Source organism: Agelaius phoeniceus, chromosome 2, assembly GCF_051311805.1.
Source record: "Agelaius phoeniceus isolate bAgePho1 chromosome 2, bAgePho1.hap1, whole genome shotgun sequence".
NCBI lineage: Eukaryota > Metazoa > Chordata > Aves > Passeriformes > Icteridae > Agelaius > Agelaius phoeniceus.
In genome coordinates, this window is record NC_135266.1 from 114,383,227 (window position 1) to 114,395,676 (window position 12,450).

The 12,450-nt window shown below is 39.1% G+C and overlaps 1 protein-coding gene; it reads left to right on the plus strand.

The window, feature by feature from the left end:
- The window catches only part of LOC143693419 (uncharacterized), a 441,857-nt gene that overhangs the window by 78,179 nt on the left and 351,228 nt on the right, over nucleotides 1-12,450 (plus strand).

The following is a 12,450-nucleotide window of genomic DNA, read 5'->3' on the forward strand; positions in this document are numbered from 1 at the left end:
TTCAGTAATTTACATCTGAATCTTTGCTTCCTTCAGAAGAGCTGAGGAAGAGGCACTGCAATAACCTGAGAGGAGCCTAAAACCCCTGGAAAAAGAAATATTGATACAAATAATAGCTAAAGACTGGATTACAGGAGGGAGAGAGGGTGGCAGAGGAGGGATTGTTTTGCTAAACCTGTCTTTATATTACTTAGTAAAAGACAGACCCTGTCCCTAAGGACTGCAATGAAAATGCCCAAGGGAACAAAAATCAGATGAGGAGGAGCCACTTCCTCAAGGAACACTTCTGGTGGCAGAGCTTGCAGCTCCTGACTCCCCATCCAACATCTAAGACCCCCAAACTGCTTGCTGAAGTTCAGATTTGTGGTCAGTTCATTTAGAAGAGAAAATACCATTTTAGCAAAATGTTTCGAAGTAGATCCCTCAGTATTGGAAGGCAGTGGTTTGTGTTAGGCTATATTATTGAATTATATTAATTATATGATTATATTTTATATTAGCTTGTGCTGACCCTATCTGGCCTGTAGAAACCCTCCCTACATCCATGGCACTTGCACACATTACTCCAGAAGACAGGAACATGTGCAGCATCTGCCTTTTTCTGCTTGACTGATTGTGTTTACTTCATTTCACTCCGTGCCACTTCTGCTTCTAATTTCCTGCAGAATACACCTTCCCAGGAAGGTCAGATTGGCAGCAGATGCTAAAGGTTACTTATATTTCCAGTAATTAGCAAGCACTTTCCACTTCAGTTCAGTCATAAGCCATGCATGGACCAAACAAACCATCCAGCTGCTTTGGAAGAGAACCCACATTGCTCTATTACCAAAATAAAAGAAAATGGATATTTATGGATAAACAGTTATGTTTCTGGCACATGCTTCAGCAGTGGCTGTTGCAGCATCACAGTGAAATTACGATGTTAATGAACTGCTGTTAAGTGCTAATGGCAGGTGATGTGCAGCAGAGCACATCACAAGCTCTGGTGGCTTGCAGCAAATCACCCACACGGAGAATCTGCTGTGCTGTGTGGTTAAGGGGCACCTCTGAGAGAGAGACCTTTACCTAATTATGGCATGAAAAACCCCCTTAGATCCTTAAAAAATGAAAACCTACTCATAATATGCCTGGTTTTTCTGATGAGATATTCAAAACTCTGTTTCTCAAGAGTGTTATTGACCATTGCCAATACATTCCCATCAGTTGGATCTATCAGTGTCATGCAGCTTTTCCTTATATTTACACTTCACATCCTTAGCCAACCACAGGTTTCACTGTGACACAATGTTAGCAATAAAACCCATAAAATTTTAATATATTTTATGCCAGTTTGTGTGGGATAATGAAGCAGTGCCTTTCAGTACCATGGAGGAGTGCATTTTCACATTGTCGAATAAACACAGTGAACAGCAGAAGGAATTGTAAGGGGGTCACATTTGTGACAGCTTGAGATTGTGCTCCTGAGCTTGCAACAGGTCCTGCCAGATCAGTGCTTCAGCTGCAGAGATCTGTGTTCAAACTGCTACTTGTTGATCAGGAGCTTTCCCAGGAACAAAACTCCCAAGGGAAGCCAGGAGCATCCCAATAAACAGCAGGCTCTGAAGTGGCAGCTGAGCACAAAAGGTTTCCCAGAGCAAACAAACCCAAAGCTAAAAGGACACTGTCAGGAGGGAAACTGTGCTCTGACCACCTCAAAATCCTGCTTGGCTGCAGTTTGAAATCCCTCCACTGTGGTGCAACCTGACAGGGGATTAAACACCAGGAGAGCCTGCAGAGCTGGACAGGACAGGAGCTGCTCGGGTGATGTGGGTGCCATGGCAGGGACACAGTGGCTCTGCTTGGAGCCTCCCTCTGCAGAGCATTATCAGCAGGGAGTGGGCAGCCAAGGACTGAGGATTAATTGTTTTCCCAACAGTGCTCTCTGACAAGTTTCCTTCTGTGCTACTGTGGTGCTGGGGCAGTTTTTGCATCCTTTGATGATCAAGCCTGTCTGAGGTGCCATCAGGACAGAGTTAGCAAGACTGGTGTTTGACCTGAACTGAATTCATGACTGAATTCACCTTGATGAGGATTATTCTCATTTTAGCTTCTCTGTCTCATATTTGTTACTTCTTCCTTCGTTGTGACTTCTTTCCTCTTCTTCCTAAACCTCAGTAGTATGTTCAATTCTCTTTTTCTTTAATTTGTTAAATACAAAAGAAGTCAAAATACATCTCTAATAGTCCTCAGCCTAATTTCTCTTTCCAATCTTTCTTAAGCCCCTCAAATACACTAAAAGGCAATTTTTCATTTGTGAAACCAATGAACTGAGAGAGGGAAGGTAAACAGAAATATTTGGGAGCACACCTGAGTCTTGACTATATTTGCTGCCTAAAACACCCAGCAAATAACTCAACTGATGTTTCCTATTTCTCCTGTGAATTTTTCCTGCAGAACAAAATTTTATGAAAGCATATTTTTTGGAACATATTCTCACTGAAGTAGTAGAAGATGTAGTTTTTATTTTATATTTATAGTATACATATCTATTTATTAACACACACATTTCATAAGAGTAAGATACAATTGCAGGTATTTGTTTTGAAATAAGTAGCAGAGAAAAGTCTAGAAAAGAAAATTTGGTTTATTGACCTACTCTGGTGGAGGCATGAAGCCTTCTCCATGATAATATCAGGAACCATGATCATGGAGAAGGACATTTGATTGAAGTTTCCCCCACCAATGTAGTTTAAGTGATATTAGAGTACAAGAGTAAGCAGTCAAAGCTGGGGTCTTCCTCTTGGGTATTTTGAAGACCGAATGTTCAGCTAGAGGTAAGTGAATTACTTTTCCTTTCCTCATTGTATTGTTTGCCACAATACAGAGTTTTTGAAAGTGCTTTATCATTTATCATTTGGAAAGTGCTTTAAGATCCTTTCACAGAGCTGGGTATAAAGATGCAAAGTATTGGGAAACAAAATCCCATGAACAATTAAAAGTTAATCATCTTCAAGACAGAGCTCTGAGAAAAATGTTCAGTGGAAATGAAAAGACAGCCTGGACTTGCAGAAGGGACACTATTCACAGGAAAACTGAAGAAAAACAACCACTTCCTATGTGTGCTGTCCCTTCATTTCTTCTTCTAGAGTTCCCCGTGTGTTCACACTGCCATGGGAAGCAGCAGAAAGGAGGACAAAGAGTATTTCCTGAGGAACAGATATGTGGAGATGCCCAGTGGGGAGCTGTGGCAGAGCTTTTATGAAGGGGTTTATGGAGCTGAGGAGAAAGAACAGTCAGAGGCTGCCAGAAACAGGGGCAGGTGTGCTTGGAGGAAGGTGTGGATGGAAAGGGAAAATCTGTAGAGGCAGGGATGGGGAAGAGTTGGCATTTGGGGCTCAAGCACTTACCTACAGACCAGTCATGGGAAGTAGAGGAGGAAGTTCTCGTTCCTTGGGACAGGAGGAACAAGGAATGGGAGGGACAGGAGGAACAAGAGGATGTCACACTTGTGTCAGTCTCTATCCTCTGCTTTGTTGGCATAAACAGGGTAGTTTTCCTGGGAAATCACTGAACAAGAAAAAGATTTCCTAGGAAATCACTGAAGAAGAACAGAACAAGCACCAGGAGGTCCCAGTGGGACTCCTCTCTCATCACAGGGGCTTTTTGATCTATCCCTGAACATCTCCAACTGAGCCTTCCCAAAGAGTGTTTCCCAGGCCATATCTTTCTGAAGCTTTTCCTGATCTGCATTTTAAGGCCACTCTTGTCCTACAGAGCTTGTAGCAGCTACTCTGAGTAGTGAATTAACAGAAATACAACACTGGCTATTAAAGGGAGGAGTGAGTTTATGTGTATGGAGCAAGAAGGATTGTACATGATCCAACACTGTAGGGAAAGGACAAGGAAGTGTTGCAGAAGAGTTTATTGTTTGCCAATTGAATTTACAGATGCAAGAAAAAAATTTGAAGTAAAATAATCTGAAGGCAGAGACTCAGCAGTGCAATTGAACTAATACTCAATATTATCATTTTTTTAGTAATAAAAAATGGTCAGTAATAAAAATCCCAAGGAAAAATGGTCAGTAATAAAAATCCCAAGGAAAACTGACTTGGAGCACAGAACCTCACTGTAGGTGCTCCAAACTAAAGGTGTTTGTGTGTGATCTGGTTGTCTGCTGAACTACAGGGCACTTGCCTCAAACTCTCAAGAACTTTTTTTAAAAAAGTTTCCTTTGGCTTTTTTTATGCAATGTCCTTCTTGGCCTTTTTCTATGGAAGTGAAAAACTAGTAATTTTATCTGTTCAGTTTTTTTTTCCCCCAGCTTCAATTATTTTTAATGGATGTTTCAAGTTTTCCTTTTACAATGTGCTGAGAGCTACTCATACACAAGGGAAAAAAAGAAAAAAAAAATTCAGCAAGTGAGCTATAAATGCCACACTTTTCAATGGTGAAAAAGACTAACTTTCTGAATCTTGATAGCAGTACTTTGGAAACCACTTCACAGAGTGCCTTTTTTTTTTTTTTTTTTAACAAAAGTCAAGCAGTCCACATGCTGCCAACCCGACAGTGTAAACAAATCTGTTTTTCTGGGTTCCCTTTGTCAAATCAGCCTCCAGCTGAAGTGTGTTATCTCAGATGCACTGTATCAGGCACATAAAGCAATAATTACAGCTGCCTGGCAGTATGTTGAGAATAAAGAGCCAGTCTTAGATCAAGGTCAGTGAGAGAGAGTGCAGAAATACACAGAATTTTTGTGTAGAACATGGGAGTGTGCATTCTCCATAGACAGACAAAACCCAAGCCTAGGGAACACTGTGCTGACAGGATGTTAGGAAGAGCACAGAAGTCAACAGGCTGTAGAAATTGCTCTTTGCACATCTGGTGAGTCCTTTTTCTGGCCTCATGCTGTTCTTGGGCACTGTGAGCCAGACATCACCTGAGAGCCACCCTGCTCAGCCTCTTTCTTGGTGCTCAAACAGGGATCTGCAGAGGCAGGGAGAAGCTGCCTCAGTGGGCTGGTGCCTGAACCAGCCTCCCACAGGACATGGGAATGCTTGGATTAACTTTCATACCTTGCAGGAGGACTAACTTTGCACTAGCTGTTCCCAAAGGACCTTAGTAGAGGAAAATCCAATGAGGGTTTGTATGCAAAAAAAAAAAAAAATCTCTTTGAGCCCCAAATCCTCCAAGCTGTGATAGTCTGAGAGTGACTCTACGAGAGTCACCTTGCAGAATTTGCTCTTTCTGAGTGGTTTTTAATGTGACCTCAGGGCCAAGCACCTTTGCCATTTAGGCTTCCTGCAGCCTGGATTGAGCTGCTGTCATGGAAAATTTCTGAGTGAGGGAAGCAGCTGGTTAAAGTTCTTCTTGCCTCAGCCAAGGGTCAGGTTTTGGAAAAAACCTGGTGAAGCTCCTTAATAGGAGCTGATTGCTTCTTAAGAGCCACTCTAGCCTGTCACAAAGGGCACCACAGCAGTGATGGCCAGGCTCTACCCTGGCATTCCAAAGCCTCTGGAGATGCCCAGGAAGAAAAACTTGCAGCAGAGTTCCTGTCAGCCCAATGCTGCTGCCAGATCCACGGTCTAGGAAAAGTCCTGAGAACCCTAAACAGCCCAATGAGCATGGCCTGGTGCATAATCCCCTGTTCTGGGATTAGGCAGCCTGGCAGGAAATCTGAGCTAGACCCCAATGTAGCCAAAGGCTGTAGAAGAAATCAAATTCCACAGCGCTCTCAAGGGATAGGGCCATGCTCACCAGGAGAAAAGGAAAGCAGAGAGCAAGGATGAGGTCCTGCACAAGGACCATTCCTTAAAAGCTCATCCAGGCCATTCCCTGACAGTTCATCCCAACCATTCACTTAGGAACAGCAAATACCAATGGTTTGGGCATTTTTCTTGAGAAAACAGTATTACAAATCCAAATAAAAACATTACATTTATTACAAAACCAAATAAAAACTGGTGAACTCTGATAGTGTCTTGTTTGAAAGCCACAATTCACTGCTTCACAGAATAACTTAACAACATTAAAAATTATATTCTTTGTTTAGATTATTTTTTTGTTCACCAAGGTTTAATTAAACCTACCCTGAAAATCTGTGGAGAAATAGGGCAAAAGCAATCATCAAAGAGCAGAAATATCCCCATTTTATCTTCAGTCACTTTACTTCATACAGTTTTTTACTGCAGTGTTGAAGAAAGTTTTTAGTCTGAATATTTATTTAAGCATTACTTAGAACATTTCTTATTCAGGCTATCATTGTTTGTTCTTTGGGAAAATCAACCCCAAACAGAACAGAGAACAAACAAACAAAACCTCAAGTCCATATTATTTGGTTTAAAAGTCCTAAGTTTTTATTTGGTAAATAGGATTTGTTTTGCACTAATCTGAAATTAACCCTGCAGTTTTTAACTTGTCAACACTGTCAGCTTTTGATTTTCAACAGCTTCATTTTTCTACATCATTAATGTGCAATAGCATAACTAATTCTTATCAGTACAGAGACAAACTTATTTGTTGCTGTAGACTCAGAGAGGAAAAGTTATGGAATCCCTAGAAACAAGGGGGTTTAGACTTAACAATATAATTTAAATGATTTTTAAAAAGCGTCAAACTTTGGACACATCCTTTTCTCATAACTGAGGTGTGAGTGGGTTTGTATTGCTTAGTTGATTTTTGTGAAGTTATTATTCACTAACAAACAGAATTTCTACTTAGCTCATATGATATCAAAAATTTATTTGAAGAAACAAATTAAGTTGTCTCCTTATCTGAAGCATTCTTAACTAAGGGGAGAAAACAGCTGATGTCCTATACCAAAAGATTTTTGCTGTTCTGTTAAAAAGAAGCTGTCACAGTTTGCTGTGCAATGACGTCCCTCTCAGCTGGAGGACTGATATCAATGCACCTCTCTCATACATTATTCTCATCTGCTGTGAAAAACTGGAATTTATATCCAGGTACTCTGGCAGGGGAAGAAATTGTTTTGCCTGTTGAATGTGGGAATTTAATTATTAAATTAACCATTCTCCTGCACTGTTTTAGTCCATGCTCCTGTTCACAGAATCACAGAATCATGGAATATTCTGGGTTGGAAGGGATACAGATGGTCAAGTTCAACTCCTGATCTTGCACAGGACACCCCCAAAAAATGGTCCTCCCTCTGAGAGTAGCAATGCTGTGTTTGAAATTTTATCTACAAAATTAAGGTCCAGAGTATTTTGGTGGAATTTTCATTGTAGGAAAGAAGAACTGAGCACTTGGCTGGCTTTGACTGTTCCTCTTCAAGTTTGAATTTGCAAGTAATGAGATGCACACTCTGTATTTCCAGTGACATTGTTATTCAACTGATGGGTTTTGTTATGTTTAATGGGAAAGACCTTTCCCCCTATTTTCCCAACACTCCACCAAAAAGTTACTTGTGCCATTTATTTTTAATTTGAAACTGTATTTGTCTGTCAAAAATACTAAAGAATGATGCTCTCTTTTGACTTACAGTTTTTATCTGGCTAGACAAGTCTGCATTTAAGCATCTCAAATAATTTGTTTTTCCCAAAATAAAAAACACTTTAAAAATAATTTGATGGCAATAAGAAACATGAAAAAACCTCCTCAAAATTAATGAGCATGTTTGAAAATTCTCTTCTTGGTCAATAATTTAAGTCATAAAAGGCCCATGAAGCTCTAATTTTGTTAGTGTTTATTAGAGCTTTTCCCTTTTTGTTAAAGATACTGCCTTTGGTTTTCAATTTCTCACAAATTAATTAGAATAAATTAGGTAGTGGTTTTTTTTCCAAACATTCCCATGGTTGTACTGCCTACAGGCAGGAGTTTACACAGGCTGTGTTTTTGTGTAAGATCTGCTTTTCATTTGTTTATTTAAGTCAGCTAACAAACATGGTTTATGTTATTAGTGATGGGAAGGGCATTCCAGATGGATTTGTTGTTTTGTTCTCTGTAAGCAGAATTAAGGAGTTGGGAGGGTGCAAGTTCCTGGTGACATGTATTTTTATCTAATTAAAGAAATGCACCAGCAGTTTGTACAAAATAATTTTCTGAGCACACTAATAAATGTGTAGAAGACTTTGAAGATAGATTGGGTTTTTTTTTTTGTCTGAATCCAAGCTTATGGAGTTGGTGGGGTTTTTTATAAGCTGTCTCAATAGTCAGCAAGCATTTACTTACAATTATTTTTTCCTCCAACTGATGGCATAAATAATTAATATGATAAAAGGTTCTAACACATCAAATCAGTAAACAATCTTCAAGAGGAATTGGCACACATCCAATCCCCCAGACACCCAGCAGGAATAACTTATGCCAATTAGACCTGTGAAATGTATTGATATTTTTGGCATATGATACTTAGCCAGGCTCTGTGGGTTCAGTTGCCCCTGAAATGTTCAGGAAGATAACTCAAAGATCTTGGGGGGTTGGAGCTAATTAAATGCAGAGTTAGGCAATGGCTTTGGGCTCAGCTTTTTGCTCAAGAGCTTGGAGGTGGGGGTGTTCCCCAAGGTGCAGGCAATCCCAAATCTGTCAGTTCTTCCAGCCTGCCTCTCCTCCCTCCTGTGAAATGCCCCCGAGGAGAGGTGATTCTGAGCAGGAGCTCTCAGCTCTTTCTGCCAATGCTGCCAGACTCTGGTGTCCACTGGAGAATGGCCCAGGTGAGTGTCCCAACCACTGCTCCTCCCCACTGTTGGGGAAAATTCTGATCCAAGTGTTGCTCACTCAGTGTTTACTCCTTGCTCTAATTAATATTCATTCTCACACAGCAAAACAGCATCAGTAGAAGAAGTTCAGAGGTTTCCCTCCAAATATTTCCTTTGCTTCATGTTTAGCATATCCAGTCACATATTTTACTCAGTGGGTTTTAATAATTCCTCCTTTTTACCCAAATGTTACTCTGTGCACTTTTGGTCAACTTGTTTTTTTTTTTTTCTTTTTGATAAAGAGAAAATATATATTTTTAAACTGAGGTTAAGGAAGGTTTTCTAAACATTTCAGTGCATACATAACTTAATATTCATCAGAAAGGGCACAGCAGCTGAAACTTTATGAGGGAGAAATGTGCAGTTGTCATTTTAATCTTTATTATACAAAAAAAATTATTTTCACATTGCTTTTATTTAATACCTGTTTGAGAATGTCTGACTTTCTTTTTTTTGGGATAAGGGCAGTGTTGTGGGGTGAGTGAGCACTGCCCCACTGCATCCTACATCCCCATCCCCATGTCTCTGCCCTGGCAGTGCCACAATGCCACCCTCTTTTAGGTCTGCCTTCAAAACATTTTTACCACATGTGAGCATTGAAACAACAGAGGAGACTGTAATGGAATGAATTTAATTAATTTTTTTCTCTTTTTTGTTTTTGGCCTTTTTTTTTCTTTTCCCCTTGAAATGCTTACAGGAAACTGCATTAGAATCCCAAAGTAATGGAACACTAAAAAATCATCTGGGATCTAAACCAACTGTAAAGAGTTAGAGTAGCACTGATGCATGACCACAAAGACAGATACAATTTGTTCTGATTGTGGCAGATAACTTGCAGTTGTAGGGAGGAACATCAAATTCTGATATTAAAAAAAATCTTGGGATAGCTAAGTAATCACAGAATGAAAATGATAGAAATTAATCTTTGGCTATATAAATATAGCAAGACCTTATTTAGTAAATACTTATCTTGTTCTGTGAGGGTTATACACACAGAAATACCTAAACTTGTGCAAAAGAGTTGGGATTGGCTTGTTGGGAGTGTTGTATGCAAATATATAAACAAAAAATACATTTTATGTCACATATATCTATGGTTTTTCCAAACCATAGGTCGTTCCAAGTTGCTACTTGAATTTTAGCAATTGGTTTCAGGATTTATTTTTAGGTTTTTGTACCTTAAAAATTCTTTCTAAAGACATAAAATGTCATATGAAGATACAAAACATTACTTCCCATGGAAGCATGCTGGGTTAATAGAGATTTTTCCTCTTGTTTTCTCCACAGAAGAGCAGCAGTCTGTTTAGAGAGTTAGGAATCCTCAATCTTTTTTTCATGCTCAATTATTTTCCAAACTGACTGTGTGTGTGTATATATACTTGTGGGTTTATTTTAGGACAAGTTGGTTGCAATGGAAAGAAGGTTTGCAGCCATTTGGGTTCTTATCTCTGGAAATACAGCAATATAAAAGCATAAAAATAACTGAAGAAAATGTATAAGGAAATGAAAGAGAAAGGATAAGAATAGAAAGAGATCACCACCCATGTAATTGGGATAGGACTTGATTATTTGAATTTTGATGTCCATTGATTGATGGTCCCACCTTGATCCATCTGGAGTGGGGAAAACTCATGAAACATGAACTTCAACTAACTTATAAAATTGTAGAAATATTGTATCATGTGTGCATATCTCTATATTGTGCATCTTGAAGGTTTTCAGTTAAAGATTTTCTTTTATATTGTTTATTTATTTTCATTTATTTATTTTTTAAATTTATATTTATATTATTTATATTATTTATGATATTTGTATTATTTTAATACTATTTAGAAAAAAAGTTTTATGTTTTATTCCAGGCAACAGCACTATCCTACCTCCACAGGGTGAGTTTCTCCCTTATCTGGATCAAACCACAGCCTGTAGCTTCTGGTGGTAGGAGATTACCCTGCAAACCTCAGCAGAGCACATTCTGCTTTTGAAAATTGCTAATTGTTTGGGTCATTTGCCATAAACATTTCCCACCTGGATTGCACCCAGCTGCTGGAAATGGATGGCACCACAAAGGCAGCCAGCCCAGGCCATCCTGTCTGCTCTGCTGCCTTCATCCTGCAAGATTAATGTGATCCATGTCACAACAAGCAGACTTAAAATCAATAGGAAATAGTCTCCAGTGAAGCTCTCGAGACCCCATCTCCTGGGGTAATAAGGGAGGTCAGCATCCTTTCAATATCAAGCTCTGTGTCAGGGAGATTCCTGCCAAGATCAATGGAGCTGAAGCAGTGAGTGCTTCAGTAGGGCTGTCCCCACATGACACCCATCCAACACATCCTTTCACTGCATCCAACACATCCTTTCACAGCTGACAGAAACTGCCAGGAGGGAATCTCAGTCTCCCTGACTCACTGCATGTGAGCAGTGCTCAGCATCTCTGCCAAATATCTCCTTAGGAGTGTAGAATTTGCCATGTTTTCAAATTATGCATTGATATTTTCACTTGTATGATTTCACTTTTTCTGGAAAAGGCATTTAGGCTGAAGATAAGTCTCAAAATAAACCTAACTTTTTAGGTTTACATTAAATACATACATTTATTTAGGCTCAACAGTTTTTAGTTAGAAGTCGTGCTATTGGCATTGTGACACGGCCTGAATAATTCACCAATAATTCAGAGATGCTTGGAAGTGGCAGCATTTTATGGACACAGATAGCAGAATTCTTTTTGGATGAAAAGGAAATGAAAATAAGGTGGATTTATCCAACTATCTATGACACAGTGAGATAGCAAAGTATTATTATCATATTCAGTGCTACTTTAATTATTGATGGACTGTTCAAATATCTTTCATCTCTTCTGCAAAGAATATTAAATCTGTTTTTTCTTGTTCAAACTGATCCAATTTATAAGGTTGATAATGTTTTCTACTCCAGGTGTGTGTTTGCTAAAATGGAACTTCAATTCCCTTAATATTTAATACTGTTTCTGAACTACCTGATAAAAAATGAGGATCTTCTCCCCAAAAAATGATACATTGTTGTTCAAAACACAGTTTGACCAGACCTGCATGTTTCTTAAATACATAACTTTTCCCAGATAGAAATTCTCCTATTAAAAATATTCTAAAATTTGTTCCACAAAAACAAGTTGTTTGCTTGCTTTATCCCAGGAGGAACACAAGCAGTATTTGTGTGGGAGATTTTCTATTTGTCTGTTCATCCTCTTTGCTTCCTTCTCCAGCAGGAGATAAAAAGGAAAACTCAGGATCTCCAAAATGCTTTTTTTGAAAAGTATTTGGTAAATGAGGGGGGAAAGTGAACAAGCTTGAGTGTCCTTCAACACACACTTGAAAATTCCTGCAAGTGACTGTTTCCACTTTGATTTGAGAGTTAAGAATGGACATTTCAGACTACTAATGCAATGGGAAAGTATTCCAAGCATTCCCATGCTATCAGGTGCAAGGAAATTGAGTGCAGTGGCTTGATTTTAGAGCAACAAGACTTTGGGGCTGTGGTGGTTTTTATGACTGTCAGAAAGTCTCCAGGGACATTGTTTCCTGCTTCCTGCTAGGAAAACTTTTGAAATAGAATCAAAGAATGGTTTGGGTTGGGAGGGATCTTAGAAATCATCCGGTTCCAACCCCACTACCAGGGCCAGGGGCACCTTCCATTAAATCAGGTGGTTTAGGGCCCCATCCAACCTATTCATATTCATATTTTATTTATTTCTTATGCATATTTAACCAAATAGCGTTATTTGTTG